This window comes from Leuciscus leuciscus (genome assembly GCF_965113295.1).
Source record: "Leuciscus leuciscus genome assembly, chromosome: 18".
Taxonomy (NCBI): Eukaryota; Metazoa; Chordata; class Actinopteri; order Cypriniformes; family Leuciscidae; genus Leuciscus; species Leuciscus leuciscus.
The window spans coordinates 21639224-21665002 of record NC_138742.1 but is presented as its reverse complement, the minus strand read 5'-3'; the positions used below and the strand labels follow the sequence as shown (position 1 = coordinate 21665002).

At 37.1% G+C, this 25779-nt stretch overlaps 1 protein-coding gene and 1 long non-coding RNA gene across 2 annotated transcripts in view; one reads left to right on the top strand and one right to left on the bottom strand.

The window, feature by feature from the left end:
* LOC309480123 overlaps nucleotides 1–25779 on the bottom strand; it is a 390541-nt gene that overhangs the window by 93212 nt on the left and 271550 nt on the right. The window lies entirely within an intron of this gene.
* oprl1 (opiate receptor-like 1) overlaps nucleotides 24894–25779 on the top strand; it is a 38945-nt gene continuing 38059 nt past the window's right edge. Inside the window, exon 1 of the mRNA XM_082144504.1 lies at nucleotides 24894–25181. The gene's annotated coding sequence lies outside the window, so the exon portion shown is untranslated. The remainder of the gene's footprint in view (nucleotides 25182–25779) is intronic.

Here is a 25779-nt window from a genome sequence, read left to right as displayed (position 1 = left end):
ACAAACGAGAACAATGCTCGGGACAGTTGACGTGGCAGTGCCGCATGGTCACAAAAGTTTAAGCCTAGCCAATTCAAATTTTCAAGCTCAAGAAGATGCTAAAAGGAACTCAATTCATTACTCGCGAAGTAGTGTTGGAGGTTTTCTGTGTGCAAACATCTGAAGCACACGCCAAGAAATGCGCACGCAAATACTGAATCGAGCTCTCTTTCGCGTCTTCTTGCTCTTAAAGGAGAACTTGGTAACTTTTTTAACTTAATAAAACTGTCTAGAAATCATTTGGATGGTTAAACAACCTGTTCTGGTGATATTGGTGACTTTCCCCGCTCCCCCCAGCGTTCCCAGGCGGAAAACCAACCTTGCAACTTGCGCACTGCCGTCCCGGCAAAGTGAAATTGGAAGTCTCGTGAGAAGCGAGAACTAGAACGAGAACGAGCGCGAAACACAAATTGCTTTACGGCAATTCGACATAAACACACACGCATGTATGATGTATTACCAGATTACCCACCTCGGTAGACATAGCTCCACGCGATACAGTTGGCTTGCTCCGATCAAAACAAACGCACATGAGCAGCGGTAGAGAGGGGGAGGAGGCCGCCGCAAGTGAGTTTTTTACGACTGTGTTGTGAAATATACGCCCCCCCACAGCTGTAGGGGGAGCTCGTGGGGAAAACATGCGACAACAAAAGGGAAAATCAGCGAAGAAGTGACTAGAGTTCGCTAGAGTTACAGAGTTCTCCTTTAAACAGACATGTTCGAACTAAATTATGTAAAAATGCCCATCTTGACAAGTATCCTTGTCAGTTTTGTCCTAACTGAATGTAAACAGTTTAGGAATAAAATGACTGGTATGACAATGTTGTATGTTTGGTCTTGGCGGAATAGATCTGCTACGCTGCCGCTGCTGTAGGTTATTGCTGTTGCTGCAGAGCAAGTACGGGACTTGCTACTGCCAATACATGCATGACATGCTGCTGTGAGCAAGTAAGACATGTTGCTGCTGTACAATATAGCGTACATGAATTATCCGTAGCAGATCTACAGGTGGAGCTGGGGAAGGTGGAGGGTTTCTGAAGTGCGCTGCACTGCTAAGGCAAATGCTAAGAAGGGTGAGGAGCGAGCTCATTGGCTACTGATACGGCATAAACCAATCAGCTGTGCCCTAGATCAGTGGTTCCCAAAGTGGGTGCCGCGGCACCCTGGGGTGCCGTGACAACTGGCTAAGGGTGCCGCAGAATCTCAGCTTTATTTTCCAATTTAAACAGCCTAAAATAACTATCGTACCATATAATAACCTTTTACAGCCAAGGTTATAATCGTTAACGAAAACGAACGAAAAAACGAAAACTAGGTGGGAAAAAACGCTATTTAAAACACGCAGCGTATTCGTTCAGCTGCATTTCCTTTCCCTGCTCTCTCTGTCACTCATGCGACGCGTCTCTCACATGCGCGCGCGCACACACACACACACACACACACACACACACACACACACACACACACACACACACACACACACAAACACACAGCTCCTCCCCTCTGTGCACACCGCGAAAGCAAGTTCGCGAAAGGTTGGTCTCTCTATCTTGTGAACACCTTTACACAATCACACATTAAAAAGTGGTATAAAAATATTTTAAATTCTGAATATAAATTTGTCAGTGTGTTATTGTCGACCCGAGAAGCGATTGCGCCTTCTTTAGAAAGTTAACTAGTCGCAAGTTCGAGGAAAAATGCACTTTTTGGTTGTGGTTGTCGATGTCAAAACACTATATAAGCTGTGATTCAAATATTAAATAATGTTATGTCATTATGTCTTTCTGAATCTTGCCCCTGACAAATAACCCAAATTACAAAAAAAAGACTAAAACTAACACTAAAACTAATAAAAACTAAACGAAAACTAAGCATTTTCAAAAAATAAAAACTAAACTAAACTAGCAAACCCACTTTAAAAACTAATTAAAACTAAACTGAATTTGAAAACAAAAAGTCAAAACGAAATAAAAACTAATGAAAAAATGCAAAACTATAATAGGCTAACCCTGTTTACAGCATATTTTAAAATCATATCAAAACACCAACACATGCAAAAATATTTGGAGTTGTTTATTATTATTTAAAGAGTTAAGTATCTTTAAATCTGTTTTATTCCAATGATTCTCACATACAGTAGCCTTATTGGTTAAAATCAGTCTGTTGACGTGTGTCCAGTTATTAATGGACTGATGATTCATCTGAAGGGGTTGTTTCGCCTCATATTATGTCTGTTGTAATGCATTCATAATAAATTCATGCTGCTGTTTATGCTTCATTGGTTGTTTGCTCATCTGGATATAATTGTATATATGTATGCACATATGTTCGTTTAGTTTAATTGGGTTAGGGTGCCGTGGAAAAAAAAACACTACAAAGGGGTGCCATGCTTTCAAAAAGTTTGGGAACCACTGCCCTAGATAACGATGTGATTATGAACAGGTGAATAAAAGGACCTATTAGCCTGCACCATCTAGAGTTTCATGCCAGAACTTAGTATTTCTAGGCCCTGTTTGTATGTATAATAAATCATTTCATTACAGCAGTTTGTATAAAATTGAGGAATGACACTGCTACTACAACCACCATTATGAGACGTGTTTGGGATGAGACTAACATAAAGGGTAGTTCTGTCATCAAAAATGGAAATTATGTCATAATTTACTCACCCTCAAGTTGTTCCAAACATGTATGAATTTATTTCTTCTGCTGAACACAAAGTAAGATATTTAGAAGAATAAGGGTAACCAAACAGTGGATGGGACTCCATTGACTTCAATTGGAGTCAATAGGGCTCATCAACTGTTTTGGTTACCCATATTCTTCTAAATATCTTCTTACCCATCTTCTTTTGTGTTCAGCAGAATAAATAAATAAATTCATACAGGTTTGGAACAACTTGAGCATGAGTAAATTATGACATCATTTTCATTTTTGGGTGAACTGTCCCTTTAATTTTATTTTTATGTCGGATAGAATGTTCCTTCAGTATTATCAGCAGCTATCACGTTTCTCGAGAGCTAATTACCCTCCTCCATCCCCAGCTCCTCCTCTCGTCCAGTCAGTTTGGCATTCTGATTCCCCTTGAATCAGAATAAATTCTTGAATTATGTTGTACTTTAAAATCTTGAATTAATGATATCTGCAATACATTCTTGTTACATACATGTTGGTTCTGTTCTGTTTACCCCAAGAGGGGTTATTGCTGCTCTCCCTGCTCTTATCCATGCTAGGGAGTTCTTGCCCAGAACAGAACCATACCGCCAATCCTAACTGTATGCAATTGTCAATCGTATTTGACGATAGTGGTCCTGACAGAACAGAAGGCTGTTTGAGAAAAAAAGAAAGAAAAAAAGCGGACAGGATTCAAATTAAGTATGCATGTGAAACGCAAATTCACATTTCCATTGGAAAAACTAGTCCTGTCCAAAAAGGTCTATTGTCAGGGAAATGTGAAATTTGCTTGGAAAGGCATCTGTGCAATCCTGACAAGTGAAGAGAAATCAAACACTGAGTAACTGTGTTCGTAGAAACGCACCTGATTCTGTTTATTTTTTATTATACCAGCACCCCGTGTTGCATAATTTCTCTTGCTTTTTCTTTCCCCCCCCCTTTGAATTCCCTTTTTGTCCTTTCAGGCGGTGTAACTTGATATGACAGCAATCTATCAACTATCTCATCTAGAAACCAATACAACCAACTTTATGTTAATGTATGCCTAGAACACCCGGTTTATAATGTATATGCATTTGTTTTTATGTTGTTTTATGTTTTGTATCGCAAATCCTCAGGCTTCCTATTATTTTGCCTGTTCAGAATGCATCCGTAAGCAGTGTCATTTATTATGTAGAGAATGCATGTATTGACAGCAAGGCAAGAGACTGAGATTCAGACTATACAAAGAAAACAATAAGATCTTGGGCAATCCTCTAAAGGAAAGATTAACACACTGGCAAGGAATGAAATTAGGTTAAAAGCACTTACAAAACACTAACAAAGGTGTGGCGCACCATGTTTTGTTCATATGTCGACAAAATGAGAGCTGTGTTATTTCCTTTGGAGTTGTGCTCTGCTCCTTATCCCCCCCCCCCCCCCCCCCCCCCCCCTCTCTCTCTCTCTCTCTCTCTATATATATATATATATATATATATTTTAAAGAGTGTATATATATATATATATATATATATATATATACACACACTATACATACAGAGAGTAAATTACATACTCTCTGTGAGCACTGAAGCTAATCAGGCGGATAATTAGAGTCCCACACTGTTGTAATGTCCTCTGTTATAACACCTCTGGCAAACCTTAATCAGCCAGCAACGTTACTGTTGAAAAGGATATTCAGGGCCGTTGCTTTCCACAGCTCTATTCAAACAAATTATAGGCTGTACAATACCAGGTCAAGTCCCTCAAGGAAGCAGACACAGAGGAAAGAGATAACATTTGTTTACCATGTTCATTTAGAAACTTAGAAAGTGTAAGAAAATTATTAATAAACAATTTAAATGTACATTTATACATCTTATTATTTAGACATAAAGTAATAGTTACTCAGTGTGTTAATGAATGCTTTATTAACATGTATTTCTACTGTAATTCAAACTCAATTCAAATTCATTTTCAGTGTGTATTTGTGTGAATGCTAATGGAAAAGAGATGTGTCCCTTCTTTGACTAGCATAATTTGTTACTAAACACCTTGAAAGGTGTTATGCAACAAAATTATGTCTATTCACTTTAATAATTCAATTGAAAAATAATGCTCTAAAGAAAAAAAAAAAACATTTCTCAAACGTTTCTTATGATGTTCAAAAAAAGCCATCTAAAGTTATATACTGTATCCTGTCCTTTATATTATTTTTGGGAGACATATATCAGAAAAAAAGAAAATTGTGTCCAAAAAATTCTTGGAACAATGTCTAGTTACCTTAAAGAAGTATATAATATAGTTAAAATATATACAATAGTTTTATATTTTCCATTTGTGTTATTTTCAACACAATCTCATTGCAATTTGTAACTATTTTAAGGTTTGGCGACTTGTGACTAATTCTTTTGAATTCGATCTGCTTATGCCCCAGTGATGGTTATGTTTAGGGGTGGACCTACGGGCTTTTTTTTATATATTTTTTTTATGTTTTACCCTTTTGTATGATGATGATTATTATTATTATTATTATCACTATTTTTAATCATATGTTTCCATATGATACAAATATGAAATCACCACCTTGTAAAATAGTTACGTTTTCCTATGAGATTAAGGTTATTTTGCAGTTTTAATGACTTTACTATGTATAAAATAGTTTAAATGAAAGCCCTTGTTACAATTTCAAGTTAATGCTAAATAAATATTTTTAGCTATACACTTTTTGGTAATGCTTTTAACATTGTAGACCCTCTTCTTAATGTATTTACCCCCATTTATTACAATGGAAGATGATTATAAAATCCATTGGAAATACTATAGAGTACTGATTGAGACACTTGAAAGAACTTGTGATATATTTTGGAGCAGTTTCTATTGCAAGCATGTCTGAGAGCCTGTTATGCATATTTAGGATGCTAATTCAGTGATTATGTAAATGTGAGATCTCATTATTTGTACCACTCCTTTGGTTCCTAATAGTCTATCTTGAAGTTCTTCATGATTAAAAAGAACCATCACCTGGCTAGCTCTCTTTGATGTCTTTTATTTGGTTGTTGAGTCAAAGAGTATTATTATCTCAAAATGACTGAGGTAAATGGACAGTCTTCCCTCATTTTCTGTTTGCTTCAAATGCTATAATGTAAATGTTAAAATCTTTTAAAATAACTCTGCATGATAATTGTAACTGCAGCTCCTGTCTTCTTTTTGTATATATATATATATATATATATATATATATATATATATATATATATATATATATATATATATATTGCAATATGTATGCATGACGCAGAAAGACGCTGGAATCACTTTAATAACCACCAGGAAACCAAAAAGCATTACACACTCGAACATAACGTTAACACAGGACAAAGGACTGAGGAAAACTAAGGGCTTAAAGGGTTAGTTCACCCACAATTGAAAATTATCCAATGTTTTACTCACCCTCAAGCCATAGGTGTAGATTACTTTCTTCTTTCAGCAAAACACAATCGGAGTTATATAAAAAATATCCTGGCTCTTCCAAGCTTTATAATTGCAGTGAATTGTAGGACTACCATTTTTTAAGCCAAAAAATGTGCAACCATCCATCATAAAAGTAATCTATACAGCTCCAGGGGTTTAATAAATGCCTTCTGAAGAGAAGGGATGCATTTCAGTAAGAAAAATATCCATATTTATAACTTTGTAAACCACTTTATAAACCACACTGCTTCTAGTAACGGCCGTATACAAGTCTAATTCCGGTGGGAAAGTCAACTATAACCCGATGCATGAAGTGCAGAAGTGCAGAGGACAGAGCAAAAAAGAAAAAAGAAAAGACTGGTCACGAATTAAAAGTCTAAAACAAGATTTTTTAAAGAGAAATGTCGGAGGAGCTTGAATTTGTTGCCCAGCTCTATTTGGTTAAACCACAAGAGGAGTCTACTCTCACCTACGCTACGCCTATACGTCCTATATCATACGGCTAAACTCGACTCTCTCGTGAACGACCATTCGAAGCTAGTGATTACAGTTTATAAAAGTTAACTGAATTTATTGAGCTGGAGACCCAGACGGAGCCGAGGAGACAAAGGGACCAGAGGACCTGAAGGCCAAGGCAGAGACACGGTAATAAACGGCCGAGGTGGAGCCAGCGTGCAAGAGGACTGAGGTGGAGCCGGAGGGAAGGAGGAGCCCGACTGAGCTGAAAGAGTGTAGGGATGGGGCACAGCCAAAGGCCCAGAAGTCTATGGTGTCCAAGTACCAAGGTTGAGCTGGAGACTGGAAGGCTTAAGGCGGGTCTGAGCAGCAGAGCAGAACCACCAGGGGAGGAGCCGAGGGACTGAAGGGAGCCAGCGGAGCCAGAGAGGGAGGCTGGGTGTGACCATCAGCGACAGAGGAGACTTGGAGCTGGGCGGTACCAGCGGTGACGGGAGACTTTGCGGGTTAATCCTCTCCAATTTCTCAACCAATTAAATCAAAACCAGGCACAGCTGACAGGAGGATAGGTGGGACTCCACTTGTACTCCATGAGAACGCACACTGGGACGGACAGTGTTGTCGGCACTTGCACCTGTTGAGCATGGGCTCTGGGACGAAGAGGGCCTTCGGTGGTTGCTTTAGCTCAGGTTTCATGGTGGGCGTGGGTTCTGGGTTTGCGGTGCGCTCGGGCAGTAGGTCCATGAAGGGCGTGGTAGACGGCTGCCTGGACTCTGGGTCCAGAGTGGGGCTGGCATTGGCCTCATTTTTGAGGCAGATGGTGAATGGGGAGTTTACCAGCACCCACTCCATATAAGTGGCACAATTTCCCAGAGGAACATCCATGGACAGGTGTGCCTTGGACCGCTTGTTGAACTGGTGTGGAAAAATTTGCAGAGCGAGTAGTGGATGAGGCACCCCAGATCTAGAAAGTCCCTCATGTGGTCCTTGAGGGAACGATCTCCCTGCTCCAGCAAAAGGAGATGCACAGCAGGTAAATCCATATTATGACTTTACCATATCAATGTTATCTTGATCCTGTATTATTTTACGGGGAGCTGTAGTTAATCCAAGATACAGATGTGTGACGCAGAGAGACGCAGAGAGGCGATGGAATCACTAAACCCCAGGAAACCATAAAGCATTACACACTTAAACATAACGTTAACATAGGACAAAGAACTGAGGAAAACTAAGGCCATAAATTCACAAGGGATGATCATCAACAGAACAGGGCACAGGTGTGTGTAACTCAATTAGAAGGCATGGAAACAAACAAGGTGCGAGAACTCAGGCACACAGGAACAGGGAAAACCAAACACAAAGAAACAAAACAAAACCATTACAATATGTTTTTTTTTATGTTTATTGACAGAGCCACATTATTACACTTTTTAGCTGTCTGTCTTTAACTTTTAAAGCTCCCTCTGCATATTCAACTGAGAAAGTATTTTACATAAATGACATACCTCCTGTTTCCACCATTTTCAGCACTTTACAGATATTCTAGGTAACATTGCCAGACAAACTGATTGCTGCTATAAACTTCTCAATCACGTAACAACCAGACCTTCAAGAGGCTCATGCAGCTAGTTCAGAGGTTGAGGCAGTTGGAAAGTTGATAAATGGTTTGGTGTTTAAATAAAGGTCAGGGCAGGATGAATGAACAGAATAAGAGTCCGTGAGCAACTAAGGACGATAAAGGATGCATGAAGGAGGATGAGAGCAGGAGAGAGTACAGAGGGACAGAGGAGGAGTGAGTAAATGGAGAAACACTACAGCTGCAGGCACATTTCTGCACAGACCCTTGTCATATAATTAGATATGGTCTGTCTCAAACCCAGACCAGAGCAGAAAGGCACAATTTGATGGTATTTCTGCAATAATCTGGGCAAAGGGAGCATGTGGGTGTGTTTGTGTGGGTCAGATTTAGCCGGCATTTTGTCGACCAAATATCCCTGAAAACAAACAGAACAAAATGGCAATTTTAAATACTGATATAGGAAATAATGATGTGTGTATTTGTTACTGTACTTTAGAGGGCATGGGAAGTATTAGCTCCATTTACTTGTAGTTTTATAATGTTTTATGTCATATTTCAGTGCATGTCTGTCGCATGGGCTACTGTTTTCGCCCTCATGCCTTTAAACTGTTTAGGGGTCATATAATGGTACATGCACTTTTACAAGTTGATTGTACTGAAATGTGTGTTGGCAGTGCCTGTACACAACCATCATAAAATGATAAAAATCCATCCAGTGTTTTTTTTTTAATCTCCTTATATGTTTGACCCTCTCTGAAATCAAGCCGTTCGATTTATTGACGTCACAAAATCGACACCCCTCCCACGATTGTGATTGACAGCAGCGTTTCAACACAGACCCGCCCTCGCTCGTGAGCGAGCTGTCCGTCATCATAGTGCATTGATATGCTGGAGAAGAATGGCGTCTAAGCGATTGTGGCGTTCTGTTCTTGGGTGTAATAAGGAACACAGCAGTCATTTTGATGTTTTGATGGAATATTTGAAAAATCATATTTCATACGTTACAAGAACAGCCTTTTTCCACCTTAGAAACATTGCTAAGCTACGTAACATGCTATCTGTCTCTGATGCAGAAAAGTTAGTTCATGCATTCATGACCTCGAGACTAGATTACTGTAATGCTTTATTAGCTGGTTGTCCTGCATCCTCAATAAACAAGCTACAGTTAGTCCAAAATGCTGCCGCTAGAGTTCTTACGAGGTCAAGAAAATATGATCATATAACACCAATTCTATCATCTCTACACTGGTTACCTATTAAGTTCTGAAGAGACGACTCGACGCCCGTGAGGAGACGACTCGACGCCCGTGAGGAGAAGACTCGACGCCCGTGAGGAGAAGACTCGACGCCCGTGAGGAGACGACTCCACGCCCGTGAGGAGACGACTCCACGCCCGTGAGGAGACGACTCCACGCCCGTGAGGAGAAGACTCGACGCCCGTGAGGAGACGACTCCACGCCCGTGAGGAGACGACTCCACGCCCGTGAGGAGACGACTCGACGCCCGTGAGGAGACGACTCGACGCCCCTGAGGAGATGACTCGACGCCGGCGATATGTTATGCCCTAAATTAATGCATGATTAACTAACTGTATTTTTCTATGTACATTTATGAAATGCACTTTCTGTAAAGCTGCTTTGAGACAAGATGTATTGTGAAAAGCGCTATACAAATAAATTTGAATTGAATTAAATTAAATTGAATTGAATATTCCCAAAGCATTGACGCGGGATTCCCTCGCGGGGATTCCCCACGATCAACATCAATGTCAATGCTTTCATGTTTGCGCGAATCATTTCACACCAGACAGCTTTACAAACGAGGGTCAGTATAAAGCTGATTTTGCTTAGAAGCTGTTCCTGAAAATAAGATCGGTACCAACTATTTGTGTTCCTGCTGCACCTCCAGAAGAACTGAAGTGAGTGTAATGTTTTATTAACCTTTATATTAATCTTTATATTCATCTTTGCAAATCGCTTGCACGCTTCAAGATGAATGCGGCTGTTTACACTCAGGGTACATTACAGCATGTTTTCTATGTACATCATTCTCAATATAATTAATAATCCCACATTTATAATGAACACCGCGTTATGGTTATTGTGTTATTGTGTTAGAAACGGTGTACGCACAGAACAGAGGGGCGGGGTGAGCAAAGCTCATTATAATTTAAAGACACATGCACTTAAACGGCGTGCTGAAAACAGAGCTGTTTTTGACCAGGTAAAATTTGTGTTTTCTTACAATACTAATGAGAATTTTTAATTTAAGTATATTACAAACTTTTAATTTATACCCTAAAGAATCATATTAGCTTGTACAAAAATGGCATTATATGACCCCTTTAAGCACTGATTTAAGACATGTTATACTGTTGACTCTTCCGTGTAGACCTCTCAGGTTGATCACTTTCTTTACCACATACCAAAACACTGAGAAAAATGCCTCTCATATATCTCTCATATCGTTTTCTTATCTGTTTGAGTTGGAAGAAATGTTATGGTGGTTTAAGTCTCAGCACTGCAATCTCAAACTTTTGGACCCACTGAATTGAGTTTCATTTTGAATTTATACATTTTCTTATGAATGCAAATTTGACTTATATAATTCATAAACATTTCTATTATAAAAGAATCCTGGAAAAAAGTGCTATAGTTTCAACAAAAATATTAAGCAGCACAGTTGTGCTTATAATCAACTTATAATTTCAACTTAGATAATAATAAATAAAAAAAATCTTGAGAAGCAAATCAGCATATTATAAGGATTTCTGAAGGATCATGTGACATTAAAGACTCGCTTTAAGTCATCACAGGCATAAACTGTATGTTAAAATATATACAAAACAGTTTAGTTTAATATATCTATCATCATTATTGTTATTATTACTATTATTATTATTATTATTATTATTATTATTATTATTATTATGTGGTCCCAAAGAGGATATAATATTTATTGGTTACCCTTTTATTCCAGCAGCCATTTTGTATTTAGTGTGACATTTAAATTGGCGATAAAAAAAATGATTTGACTCATTGATTTTCCACTTCAATGACATAACAAAATCCATTAATCAATGGATCCATTAGTCACTATCAATTCCAGACAATGAATAATGAACATATTTAGTTCAGATAGACAACAGCAGTCATTTTCTGTGTTTGGAACATCCTTCATTGCAATGCATAAAGCTGCATGGTGACATTCAAGAGGTTGTTTAATGAACAGCGGTGTGTGGGCAGGTCCACTGTGACGGGGGTCATGCAATAAACTATACTTGAAAGGTCAGTAGTTTATGTCACTTCAGTAAAACCTGTGGACATTTCAGCCACATTCACTTTTTCAAGCCCAAGTCACATTAAGTTCAGAGATCAACGCAATTATCACAATGAGTAATTAGAGATGGATAATGTGTATTGAGGAATGCAATGACTTTCTGTAAAGGTCACAGTAAGGAAGATACATGAAATGGAGTCAAATTGAACATAGTTTGGTTGCGCTCTATTTTACAGTACGTGCTCTTACATGTACTTACAGTGTCCTATAGGGGTTGCACGACTACAGAGTTTTAATTTTTGTAATTTTTGTCATCCTTGATGAAATACCTCCACACATCTGATGTGTGGTGTCTGTTGGTGACGTTCGCCATTTTGAATGAATTTATGGTTAATGCACGCTGGAGTAGTCGATTGTTTCCGACAGTGCCGACTATTGGTTGAAGTAGTCGATCTCTCGACTACTCGACTAGTCTGTGAAGCCCTACAGTGTACTCACCTAAGAAAGTAATGGGTAATATAATGTAACTGAATGCTTAAGGTTAGGTTTAGGGGTAGGTTCAGGGTTAGTACCTAGTTATTACCCTGTTATTGCAATTACTATAATACATAGTACAGTAAATAAAGGGATTGGAGATTGGAGATATACATTGGGAAAAGGACTGTAAAAGTGCTACTGAGTTTTCTTTTGTTTCGTATCAAGACAATTAAATGAACTCACTGTGGGGTTAAGAGTTTTTATTAAAACACATGGGGCCCTATCTTGCACCCAGCGCAAGTGACTTTGTACACCGACGCATGTATCATTCCTATTTTGCACCCGCGCAAAGCGGACTTTTCCCTCCACAGAAGCACGTCGGTTAACTAAGAAATACACTTGCGCTCCCGGGGGCGGTTCAGCGCAAAGAGGAGGCGTGTTCCGGCGCAAACGTTCCTTCATGCTATTTTGCAGGTTTAGAAAACAATTGCGCCACTAACCAGGAAAAAATAGTTTAAAGTCAGTGGCGCGTTGCGCATGTTATTCATATGCTATTTTAAGGGCGCATGCTTGGCCATAATCAATGTAGCGTGTGCACAACGCGCACTTTGATTCTCTCATCTACACAGAAGCAGCAGTTTTCATTTTTGCAAATCATACATTATTACGATAGATAGATAGATAGATAGATAGATAGATAGATAGATAGATAGATAGATAGATAGATAGATAGATAGATAGATAGATAGATAGATAGATAGATAAACAATTTATTATAAAAGCATACATCTAGCTTACACATTTACCCAAATTAACCGAAGTTAATTTGGGTGGGTTTCTCCATTTCAATGTAACTTCTCTCTTTTACGGCCGTGACGAGAGCGTTGCTCTCCTTGGCTGTGAACCGCTGCTGGCGCGCGCCTGGCAAATCCGCCGTTACAATAGCAATCCGCTATGGAAAAAGCGCATCTGCTCTTAAAGGGAATGTGAGATGACGCTCTGATTGGTTTATTTCACGTTACGCCCAAACCACACCTATGAATAATGAAGCTACTTCAGACCAACCCATTTTAGATTTGCGCCTGGCGCAAGAGTCATTTATCCCGCCGGGAAAATAGCAACAGCGCCGAGACCCGCCCACAAAGTTACTTGCGCTTTGCGCTTTGACACTTGCGTTTCAGATCGTTAAAATAGGGCCCATGGAAACAATGTTGACCCTTTTTACTTTCTTAATAAACATTTCTGGTCATATTGTGCATGATTCATCAGTCAAAAAACTTTACTTCTTATTTATTGATCAAAATGCAACAACTTGATCTGAAAAGGTTCCAAAAAAGTCTGAAAATGATCTGAAAAGTCATGTTTTCAATCTCCAATCCCTTGATTGCACCCACTTTTTTGATCCACTAATCAAATATCCTTAATTGTCCTGAATATCCTGTTTCCCTTATATGTAATATTATGGAAGTAAGATTGGTGGCGAGAGCATCACTCATGAACAAGTCTAGTTACCTACACTGTATACAGTACAGCATTTAAAATCCCTTTACATCAAAATATTTATTTGTGCTCATTCTGTTAGTGAGTATGATGCTGAGATATATTGATTTAAACATTACAGGTTTTGCCTTTTTTCAACAACCAATGGTTCTTCTTCTTGCCAACTGAAGACTCGGATCAATGCTTTCAGTTTTGTGCAAATACCTCTTCAGAGTTTTCCGTGATTACCTTTTTTTTGCCTGGAACTTTATACATGTAAGAGGACAAATGTTTCCTCTAAATGGCAAGTAAATGTAGGTGACCAATGACCATTAATCTTTCTCACTGAATGTCAAGAGAAATAACAGCTGTGCATTTTCAGAAAGCATTTTCTTTGATGTTGCTCGCTATGATGTTGAGCACTCCTTTCAGCTTTCAAAAGTCTAAGACCTTTGAATCATTTCTCCTTCAGTCAGTGTTCAGTGAATGAAACTGATGACTTCTGACACATTTCTGCAAAATTATTCAAAGAGCAATTTTACACATTCTCAAAGCTAACACGCTCTGCTCTGTTCGCCTCATTGCTAGAGGAATTGCACTGCGGATCGCAAAAAAAGCAGGACTGTTTGTAATGCTCAACATTGTCTCTCAATCTCTGTCTTAAACTTGAAAGCATAGTTGTACTATAGATGACAAATAAGGGACCCATTCATGCCCCACAACCAATCTTTCCCAACACCAATGACAGAGTTCAAGGAGACACATACAAAAACTTGAACTGATCTTTTTAACATGACAACTTGAAAGCTCAATAATAAAACATGAGATCAACTATGTGAACTTGCACCAGGACACATTTTATTTTATATTATTTTATTTTATATTTGATTATTTCTTTCTTTGTCCATTAAGCAGTCATTCTGTGTAGAACCAGTAATCACTTTAATAAACTATTTTTAAATACACTATTATTAAGCCAGAAATTGTGATTTATATATGATGTAGGGGAGCGCGGGGCTAGTTGTAACACGCTTGTTTTAAATACTTCCGCACATGCTTGGATGACGAAACTTTGTGTATTTACTAGTTGCCATATCAACACTATATAGAAAAAAAAATTCCGCCAAAATTATTTATTTTTTTGGAAGATATCCATAGACATTTATTAAACCATAGCAAAAGTAAATTTCTTACTTAAGTTAATTTTTCATCTCTATTTTTTGTGTTTATTTAAAATAAGACAAATCTGATATTATTTTAATCTCCAAGATGTTATTTAACAGTTGAGATAGTTATTTAATGCTTCGCTAACTAGCAGAAGACACTAGTAGGGTTTAAATCCCAGTTGTGCAGGCGGGGGCATGTTGTCACACTGCGTTACAATGTGCCCCTATTAGAAATATGCTATTATATTCTATACTTTTATTCATTTTATTGGGAAAACGTGAGAAAAAGGTGAATAAAGACTGAGAGTCAATGTTCAGAAATGACTAATTATTTATTTGTTTTGAACTATGTTGTATAGCTGTGTTTTCATGTGCTCGTAGTCAAAACTAAAAAATTTGTTTATATTTAATTATTAAAAATTGCCATTATTTTATATGAAAAAGTTTTTTAATTGTATTTTATTTAGAAAATATTTTAGTTTGTTTTGTATATATTTTTTATTAGATCAGATAACATTTTAAGATGTCATATGTTATGTTACAATGTGCCCCACACATGTTACAATGTACCCCACCTATGGGGCATGTTGTCACATTTCACTTCCATTCTTTCGGGGTATGTCAAGAAAAAAGTATATACTGTATTAATAAAACAAAACCACATAATTGTACTAGACATGTGGGAAATTAATGTGGGAAAAAATAAATACTCTGAACCATAAGTAGATTTACACAAACTGAGAAAGTCAAAAAGCGTTAGGTTGTGCCCCGCTCTCCCCTATATTATTTGCATTTATTTTATCAGAACAGTAAAAACATATTATGAAATATTATTACAATTTATTGAATATATTTCTAAAAAGTAATTTATTCAATGGCAAAGCTGCATTTTCAGCATCATCACTCAAATCTTCAGTGTCACACGATCCTTCAGAAATTGTTCTTAAATTCTCAAGAAACATTTCTTATTAATATGAAACAAGTTCACTTCAGCTAGAAATTAGCTCTGCAAAAACTGTGATGTCATCACCCAGTGTTTCAATTACCGATTATCAATGTTGATTTTTTTTAGAGAATTAAATGATGAATTGAAAGTTTCATTTCACATTTATTTTGATTAATTTAATGTGCTCTTTCAAAATAAAAGTATTTATTTCTTAAAAAAAAACTAAAAAAAACACGTACAGGCCCCGAATAGTAGTGCATATGTCATCGTCCATGACTCGTACCACACTATTACCACACATCTACTGCCATTCTGTATTGGTAGCGTTCTGAGATTGAGATGCACTATCTATGTAAGTGTGTGTTTTTTGCACATTTGTGTTGCAGATTGGCATTCTGACCTTCACAACTGTCCGTCAAGCTCTGCGTCTGTGTAATTGCCTGTCTGTACAGTCACTCTCCCCTCCACTGCTCTCCAATAGGTCAGACAGATGGACAGGCGCTGACCTGCCTACAGGAGTGACGTGCTGGAGATCTGCGGGAGTGTGTGTGTGTGTGTGTGTGGGTTTGTGATTCTGGCTGGTGTCTGTATCTTTGTGAGTTATAAGCACATGCACACACCCACTGCTCACCCACAGCCTGGATTTAGTCCATCAGAAGCGAGAGGCCTCCTTTGTGTCATCCTTTCTCTCTCTTACATGTGTCCATCTGCTGATTTACCAGCCAAATGGTCCATTCTTCTAATCACACTGTTTATATGACTCTCTCCAGACATGATGCAACATTCTTTTAGTCCTAACAAACCTTCTCAACTCTATTTTTTTCCAGGACTGTGGTATGCAGATCATGAGGATCTACCTGGAAAAGGCTTACCATTAGCATTCCCATTCATCTCAGTGGTAATGATGTATTATCATGAATACAGGGGGAAATGGAGTGAATGGAGTGAATAGGCCTATGTCTCAGGGTGGGTTTAGATTTGAAAAGGTCTGTTTCTTTATAGACATGTACCTTGAAGTCATGGGTACGAAAAAAGCTGTTAAACATTTCCACTATTTTGCTCAGGGAAAAATAAAAAGTCAGTGGGAAATTATGTAACATTATGGGGTATGTTGTCACAATATGAACCTGCTGTTTATTGACAGTGATTTGAAAGGAATACCTTTGATTGAAATATAAAATTATATCAGAAATTTTACAAAGCCATATTTCACAAAATATTTGTATGTATTGGAGGGTAGTATATTTAATGTCTTTTCATAAACTGTAAAACCAAACGTTAAATTAAAATGGTACTATGCAAAAACCTTTTTTTGGCGAATTTATGATGTTTTGACTTGACTATGGAGACCAGTCTTGTGATATTTGGTCAAGCGCACACTTTTACAATAATACATACAAATTTTTTTATCATTATTGCTATTATTATTATTTTGATAGAAACAGTTAATTAGCTGCTCACAAAATACGTATCTGTTTGGACATAACATTTATAACAGAAAATGTTCTCTAAAATTTCAATTGGAGTTATGGAGTTTATTGCTTTTCAGTCAATCTCATTTGTGTACTCATTCGTAATAAATGATACTTTAAAGAACCTGAATGGATAATTGTGTAAAGCAATGTGACTCTGTGGTACAAGAGGGACACATGATTTGTGTGTATTATAACTGCAAACTATGAGGTGTTTGTGTGTGTTTATACAGGATCAGTGCTAATTGAGGCTCAGGGCTGCTAACTGAGCATTGGTGGTGAGGTGGGACTCGTTATTTTAGAGTCGGTCCTGCTTTGTTTACGAATGGCCACCCGCTGGCAGATTCTTTGTTTTGTTTGTCTTGCTTGTCATTAGTTTAAAGGAAAGAGTGTGTGTATGTGTGTTTCTGGATGTATTGCCGAGTTTGCGTAGGAGTGTTTGTAATTAGCTGAAATGGAAGAGAGAAACATTTGCTTGCGTCTGCTTAACCCGTCTGACCGGTGTGATAGAGGAAATTCCGCATTTGAAAATGACCTGAATGCATCACTGAATTATTAGTACAATCCAAATCACTGTCCACAAAATACACTTTGACCATGGCAAAAATGTTCACCTGACCATGAATGCTTTTAATTGTATGTATACTCTAACTGCACATATTGTAGAATGTGTATAAAATAACATTTATTCCTCATGAGTTATTTCTTTTTATCACTCTGCTTGTCTAAATTTTTTAGTGGTGGGGATTTTTCAGTGACTTTTTCTGCAGGTTACATAATTATGTCAGTCTATATGAGTGAGACGCTGAATCGTTCAGTCAAATAAATCGTTCAGGAACGAAAAAATGAATGCCGTCCGAATTCACATACTCTCTGAGTGGGTACTTACTTCTCACCATTAAAAAAGTATGTTTTATATAGTATGAATGTGTGTATGAATGTAATCTGGACATACTACATTCATCATGTTGTCATACCAGCATCGCTTTTACAGCCATTCACAAATCCTCTCCCGGGGACTCATGAGAGAGTAAAGTGTCCATCAGATGCACACTTACTGTAGGTCGCATCCGGGTACTTTTCACCTACTGTTTTATGAATATTGTGAATTCGGACATACCACACTTTTCACATCTTGTTTCAGAGGAAAGTAGCTGTGATTTCTGAATCCAGCCATTGTCTTTACGAGTCATTTGCTCAAATTATTTGTTCAATAAGGAATGAACGTCGTAAAATTATTCGCTCAACAGACTTGTTCAAAAACATTGATTCATTCAGAACCGAAACACTGCTACTTTATCTAGCTCTGGTTACTTTTGAAATTATTTTCATTGTCGGAGCAAAAATAGACAATTGTGTCTGAAAATGTAAGTTACTCAATACTAGCTATTTGCCTTTTTAAAACTGTGTTAACTGTGATGTTTTTGAATATTGCCTCGTTTGTGATTACCATTCTGGGAAACTGCTCATTACCTTACTCGTCTGATATTAAATACAATTCATGTCATTTGCTTAACATAAATGAATGTGAATCAACTTAATGTGATTCAAAAGTACAAACTAGTGAGTCTAGAATTACATAATCAACAAGAAAGGTAGTTTAGAACTTTAAATGAGGATACAAATCAATAAGCACATAATTTGGGGGGAAATAGAGTCGTAATATACTTGTAATGATTTGTCCCTCAATCTCTTTCTGTCTCTCTGTACTTCCAGTTCTTTTGTCTGTTACGTCTAATTGAATTTAAATGGAATTGATCCCATGCTGACATTCTCTGAATTCCATCTGTGGAATTCAGTGTGTAGTTCCGAAGAAATGCAGTCTACACACGCCTTCTGTCTTCCTCAATGAATGTCTTGAGCTCCATTCTACTAGTTCTTTTATGATGTTCTTCATTTGGCTTTGATCAATAGGTCTTATGTGTGCATGTTATGTTTGTGGGGTTTCCTACAGGATGTTACACTTCCCCACAAATCGTTAGGACATATTGTAGGACGTTTATAGACATGCTTAGTGGCCAATGACAACATGACAGACTGCTGACAAATTCATGAACGACAATGAAGTTGACAGGCAGGTGTCAAGAATGAGGAATGCTAGTGATCTTGACATCCATAGTGCTCATTTAAAGAACTCTTGAAGAATAAATGACAATATGAGTGGCACATTCATCTGAATGAAAAATAAATGTACATAATGCGTTTCACATCTGAGCCTTCAATTATTCTCCTATCAGTAGCATAATCTCTCAGCCCTTGCTGAATAAATGAGATACAGGAGATATAAGGGCTTTTTTAATTAGGTAGTCATCCATGAAGCGAATCCTGAAACCGTATCATTTAATAGGTCTGAATAGACTAAAGAGATTGTTTTGTTGCTCAAATGCATTGATTGAACAGTAGAAAGAGGAAGAAAGATTGAGCAAGGCTGGATGGTTTGAAGGTTGAGATGAAGCATTTCTGTATTTGAAGATGGAGGTTTGAAGGATAAGGAGGGTATCATAGTCTTCATTTGACCACTTCATGCCTCTGCAGACCCTCCACAACACCATCCCACATAATAACCAGAAACCGCTGATGTAACCACCCACATCTCCATTCCAAAGCACATCAGTTCCTCTAGAAATGATCTTTTTGCAGTGTTTGGGGAGCATTGATCTACAGTAAGACTCCTTATGGCCATTTTAATTTTACTGATGCATGTTCCTGCTGTTATTATGAACAATTTATTGGTGCATGTATTCCAAAGAAGAAAAAAAGACTTTGTACTCCTTCATCAAAATGTAATGTAACTTGATCTGCCTCTAAAAATTGCTTTACTTTTCGTTTGAAGTCACCACACTCTCTTATTATTAGTTTTCACATAACCTCCAAGTAGCCTACCTGTGATGTAGAAACCACGTTTCCCAGACAATCCAGACAATTCAAAATGGAAGTTCTGTCCTACTTTCACTGGAAAAATGTTTTGTCAGGTAACCTAAAAAGGCATCATGTAAATAAATTGGATTCATTCATGACAAAATAATGAATCAGGTTCTTATCTGTATTGGTTATTTTTACACTTTGTGCTAACCAGACTCGACGAGATAAGATTCCAGGGACAAGCAATTTGTCTGTCCACACTAGACCGAGGCTGAATCCAAAATTGCCCCAAACCCTCAATCACTATTCCCTACGTTAGTCCACTACAGTTCACTTGAAGGAGTGAATGAAAACGAGTTCAGATAGCCGTCAATTAAATTCACCATAGGCACATTTCCACTGCATGGTACGGCTTGATACGGCTTTGGTGTATCGTGTCGCAAATCCAACCAGCAAACGCTGGTAGAGACGATTCTCTCTGACCAATTAGTGATCTGCAGTGTTTACTTAGTATCGGTACGGCTCGGTTGGAACCTCAACTAAGGTGGTACTTTTTTTAATTTGCAGCACGAGACACCAAACCCGCTAGATTTAAATAGTCAGCAACAGCCAACGCAGTATTTTTTATTAGCACAACTTTTTTTAAACAACTTGCTTTTAACGATCGTTGCACACAACTTGAAAAAAGAAATGGCTGTATCGTGTTCAGTAGATGAGGTGGCGGCCAACTATAATGATCAGTCTATAATCCCACCCATTTTGAAGTGGTTCTAAACTGCAGTGGTAAAGCAAACCGAGCCAAGTAGTGCCATATGAAAAATAAGTGGAAAAGCGGTCAGCACTACATACTGAGTGACTTCATCTTTCTTCATCGTATAATACACTTGTTTGTTCACACTGAGTTAACAGTTCTGAACATTCTTGTTTCCTTTCATTTATTTTCAAGATCTAAGATGAATTATCCATTGTCGCTTTCAGTAGCCTATGGTTATGAAGGTCATGCAAAATGATATTCAAACTCACATTAAGTTCTTTTGACATTAAATATTGCACATAATCATTACTTGCAATTATCATTGTCATACTTTGCATGTTGTTGTTCTAGCACGACGTTGCAGAAATATAAACCATTTCCTAAACAGAATCGCATATCGCCGTCACGGCGGGATAGGACATGGTGTTACATTTATATTAACTTTACACTCACTTAAAATTTTTAAAACCCTATTCATTTTAATACTGTTGAATGTAATCTCAAAATTAAAATCACTTTTTCATACTATTAATTTAGACTAAATAGCATGTTAATGCTCACCATGTATCAGTATCCATAATATGAAAATCATTAGCCATAATTTGTGCCACTTGTGTTTGCCAAATTTAATATGGGTGCGTCCCATTTCCTGTTTCTTGAGGTAACTTCTCCACATTTACACATTTACACATTTTACACATTACACAGCAAACAATATCTTCTCCTCCTATTTGTTCAATCAATGCACACTCATATTTTTATAAAACAAAGAATGCTGTGACACATCTCCGAGAAACGCTCTTTCACAATTTCAAAAGCTTTGAGTAGTTTGAATGAGGCATCACACCCATGCACCATCAATCTCTTTTAGCAGTCCCTTGTTGTTTTCTTTCTTCCATCTTTCAGTGTCTTTGCGCCTTATTTTAGCACTATGTTATAGCACTTAACCTACCATTTTTCTTCTCATCCATTATTGGTCGTTTTATGTTCTCACCATGTCACTCACAGCCATTATTGCTATTAGTCATCCTTCCCCCACAGGTTTCCTCTCTTTACCTCTCATTTCTGCTCTTCAATGCTCCATCACATTCATTTCACCCCGTACAGCCCGTAATTCTTTCTTCTCCATCTGAGATTTCAGGTTCCTCCCAAAACCCAATGTCAAAGTTGTCCTATTCATAGGGTATACAGTGAAATTTACAATTACAAGAAACTTGTAAAATGAAAACAGTTATTTTACCTTTATTTAACTTTAACACTTTATTTCGATAGTCCAATTTATAGACATTCTAAGTAACTTTGCAACTACATGTCAACTATCGGTCATTAGAGAATTAGACTGTCTGCTTAATATCTGCTAACTCTTTATTATGAAAATTCAACTTTGCCATCACCGGAATAAATTACATTTTAAGACCAAATAGAAAACAGTTCATTTAAATTGTAATAGAATTTCACAATGTTACTTTTGACTGCACTTTGTAACAAATAAATGCATCCTTGGGGAGCATAAGATACTTTAATTATTATTTTGAATAGCAGAACAAAAACAAACTTTTGAACAGCAGTATATACATATATAAAAATAATACATAACAAAAAATATATAAAAAAATAGAAGCTCTATGGCTGCTGTATAATCTTGTCTGCACCTGTTTCGTTAGTCTCTATGGTTTCCAATTAGTTAAGTCTTGTCAGCTGCTGTTTAGTCTGCTTGTGTATTTGTTTTGTTCAGTCCCTGATTGTTTGTGTTAACGTGTAGGTTATGTTACTCCTGAGTTTAATATTAAAGACTTTGTATTTCTTCATATCGTCCATTGTGTGTTTTCTACAGCCTAGACACTTTACAATGTGCAAGTAAATAAAAGTACACATACCTTATCTGAAACCTATTAAGTGAACCCTTATCACATTTAGTGGACATAATTCAAATCTTGTGTACACAAGAGAGGGGAAAATAGATATATAATAGCAAATGACATCAGAAATGACATCAGCATTAGTCTAATCCTGGTGGGTTTTACAACACCATGAAGGATTGATTTCATTAGCATTTGTATGGTGCAACATTTTCACATTATAATTCACAAACTGACATTTATAATGCAACCACATTTGCTACATATAAGATGACACGGGTGATCAAATGAATCCAAGCAGAACATGCTGCTAATTTCCTGGCTTATAAAAGCACAGCAGGATATTTCACATCTAACAGGTTTAATCAGCTGAGATTCAAATAATGTGTGTAGTATTGCAATAAGATTGCAGTTTAAATGCTTTTTACAAGCTAAAATAGTAGGCCCGGGCTAGTGGTCACACCTTTACTTTAGTTTAGTTTATTTTTGAAAGTAAGACCTTAAAATCTTGGTGACAAAAAGCTAGTGAACATTAAAAATCTGCTTCAAAAGCTACCTGAATCTTATCTGATTCTATGATAGGGTTGTTTTACTTGTCTTTTTCACTTGTTTACACAACAGATACAGCAAATATATATATTATAAGACACTTTACGAGCTGAATGTGTGAAACCAACATATAAATCCACTGGTAGATTAATCATTCGTCTCAAAACGTACTTACTATGTGATAACTTGCCCTGGTCTCCCTTATATTATGGCTTTATACTATAATTGATTAATCCCAAAGTCATGCTTTCTGCTAAAAGCTGAGAGCTTGTCTGTTTTACTTTTGTAGGTTTCAGCACCATGGACAGTCTGACGGCTATGTAGTAAACAGATTGTAACATTTCCCTGAGCAGGTTGCGCTCTCAGACTTTGCTTTCTATTAATATATAACGCTTCGCATATTCCGTTAACTCAACTAGGTCCACAGTGCGAGAAACTGCTTAGGAGAGCAAAAAATTCATGGAGCAAAATGTTATTAGTCCACATTAATGCACCAAGTACTCTGAGCCTCCAACGCAAGTTTCCTTTAGGCATAAAAAACAAGAATCAACCAATGCTTATGTGACTGATGAGTGCCACATGTTGTCAAAGTAACAATGCTGTGATTTACGGTGCGTTGATACCTGAGCTGAGCATGAGCTCCCCCTGTAGCCAACACTCCCCTTCAAACTCTCATTAAAGTTCTCAGAGCTGAAACATTTAAGCGCAGCACATACAACATGCATCACTGACATTCAGCTGAGAAAGCATTTGTGCGCTTCTCAGTTCTCTGTCACATGGCTGAGGAAAGAAATGTGCATGCAAAATCAGACGCATCCTGCAAATAATTCAAAAGGCATTAATGACTTACCCATTAAAACTGTTGCACTTTGCAGTCTGCTGCAATTATCACAAATGATGCTTGAATATAAGAGCTTGAGGCCAGAGAGGCACATGAAGTGTCATGAGAAGTGAAACATGGGTGGTTGATTATAATACATTGATGTTATTTGTCAACAAGATTTTATGTAAAATGTATTTAAATACACATTCAAGCGAACGTGTATATGCTGCAACTGGTCACCATTTATCTTATTAGCTTTTCATCATTTTATTTATCTTTTTGCCTTTATCATTTTCCTGCACTGTTTAAGGTACATTTGTGGTAAAAATTGTGCTATTAAAATGTGTTTGTTAAAAGTCAAGGGTAAACACAGTGCACAAAATCAGGGTAGTAAACATGAACTAAACAATAAAAAATAAATACTTTTTTTATTTTTTTATTTTATTATTGATATACTATTATAGTTGTTTATATTTTGTATTTTGAATTAGATTTTAATTATATATTTTCTGTTTCCATTTTAATTTTAATTCAAGGTTTAGTAATTTAGTTTTTATAGTTTTTATTAAGTTTTCGATTTTGGTTTTAGTAGGCCTACTTCAATTTAAAACTAGATGAAAATGAAAACTGCTGCATTTGGAACTAGCTGTGTGTATAGAAGCATATATATATATATATATATATATATATATATATATATATATATATATATATATATATATATATATGGTTTTAGTTTTATTTATACACAAACATTATTAAAAAAAAGTTTACTGTAGTTTACCGTATGTATTGGCTCGTTAAACATAATATATTTTAGTAATATGTAAAGTCAATTATACTTCTTCCAAAAACATACAGTTCATACTGTTACACCGACTCTCCACCAAAGACACCTGTTCAGACGCGCGCGTGCCACTGACACCTGCATGCGCGCGCCACCCCTGCGTAATCAGCGTTTGGGTTAGCGCGTGCCGAGAGAGAGAGGAGAGAGAGAGAGAGAGAGAGAGAGAGAGAGAGAGAGAGAGAGAGAGAGAGACTGAAAGATACCTAGTGGAGATGTAAGTCGCTGCTGAAGATTCGCAACAACAAGCAAGTGCTTTAGCGCACCTCCCCCTCCCACTGCGCTCGTTCAAAAAAAAAAAAAATGTTTCTCTTTTTCCTGAGATGCACAGGGATGTGAATATCTTTGGCTGCTGGAAACAGAGCTCTGAGACTGCTTAAAACACAAAGAATAGCAGAAACAAGAATTCGTCGCTTGCTTACAGGAGTCGGACGCATAAGCGATCACACGGGATTTCTCCAAACAGCGGTATGTGCTGCTCTATTTGAATCCTGCTGAAGCGATGTGATAGAAATTATTGTAGGCTATACTTTGTCTGGTCCGGTGTGGATGTTACCAGGAATTTCGCATGGATGGGTTGTTTTCTGTGTAGCCAAACTGTGTAATGTATTTCATGCGCAAACTGTTGACAGTACAGTAGATGTTCACTATGCGCCTCGCATATCACCCCTACCTCATCAACTGTAGCTAAATTCATGCGGGTCAATGACGAATAAAGCTGTCTGAGATCTAAAAAAAAAAAAAAAAAAAAAAAAAAATTCTTAAGTTCTTAATGTTATATTTGTGCTCACATTTTCTTTTTTTTATGTGATTTTTTTAAAACATGTTTACAAGGTAAAATAAATGTTTTACAAGTATATTTCTGAATCATAAATATCAATCATTTTTAATCAGGGATATTTAATTTGAACTAACAAAGAATTTTTTATATGGTCAAAATCTGTATTTTCGTAAAGCTTGAGAGGCTAGTGGTTTGTTGTCATGTCACATGACAACAAAATGGCTGCCTGCAAATTGGTTACACCAGACTGACTGATTTGGCGGACAAAGTTTTTCAAATAATGAT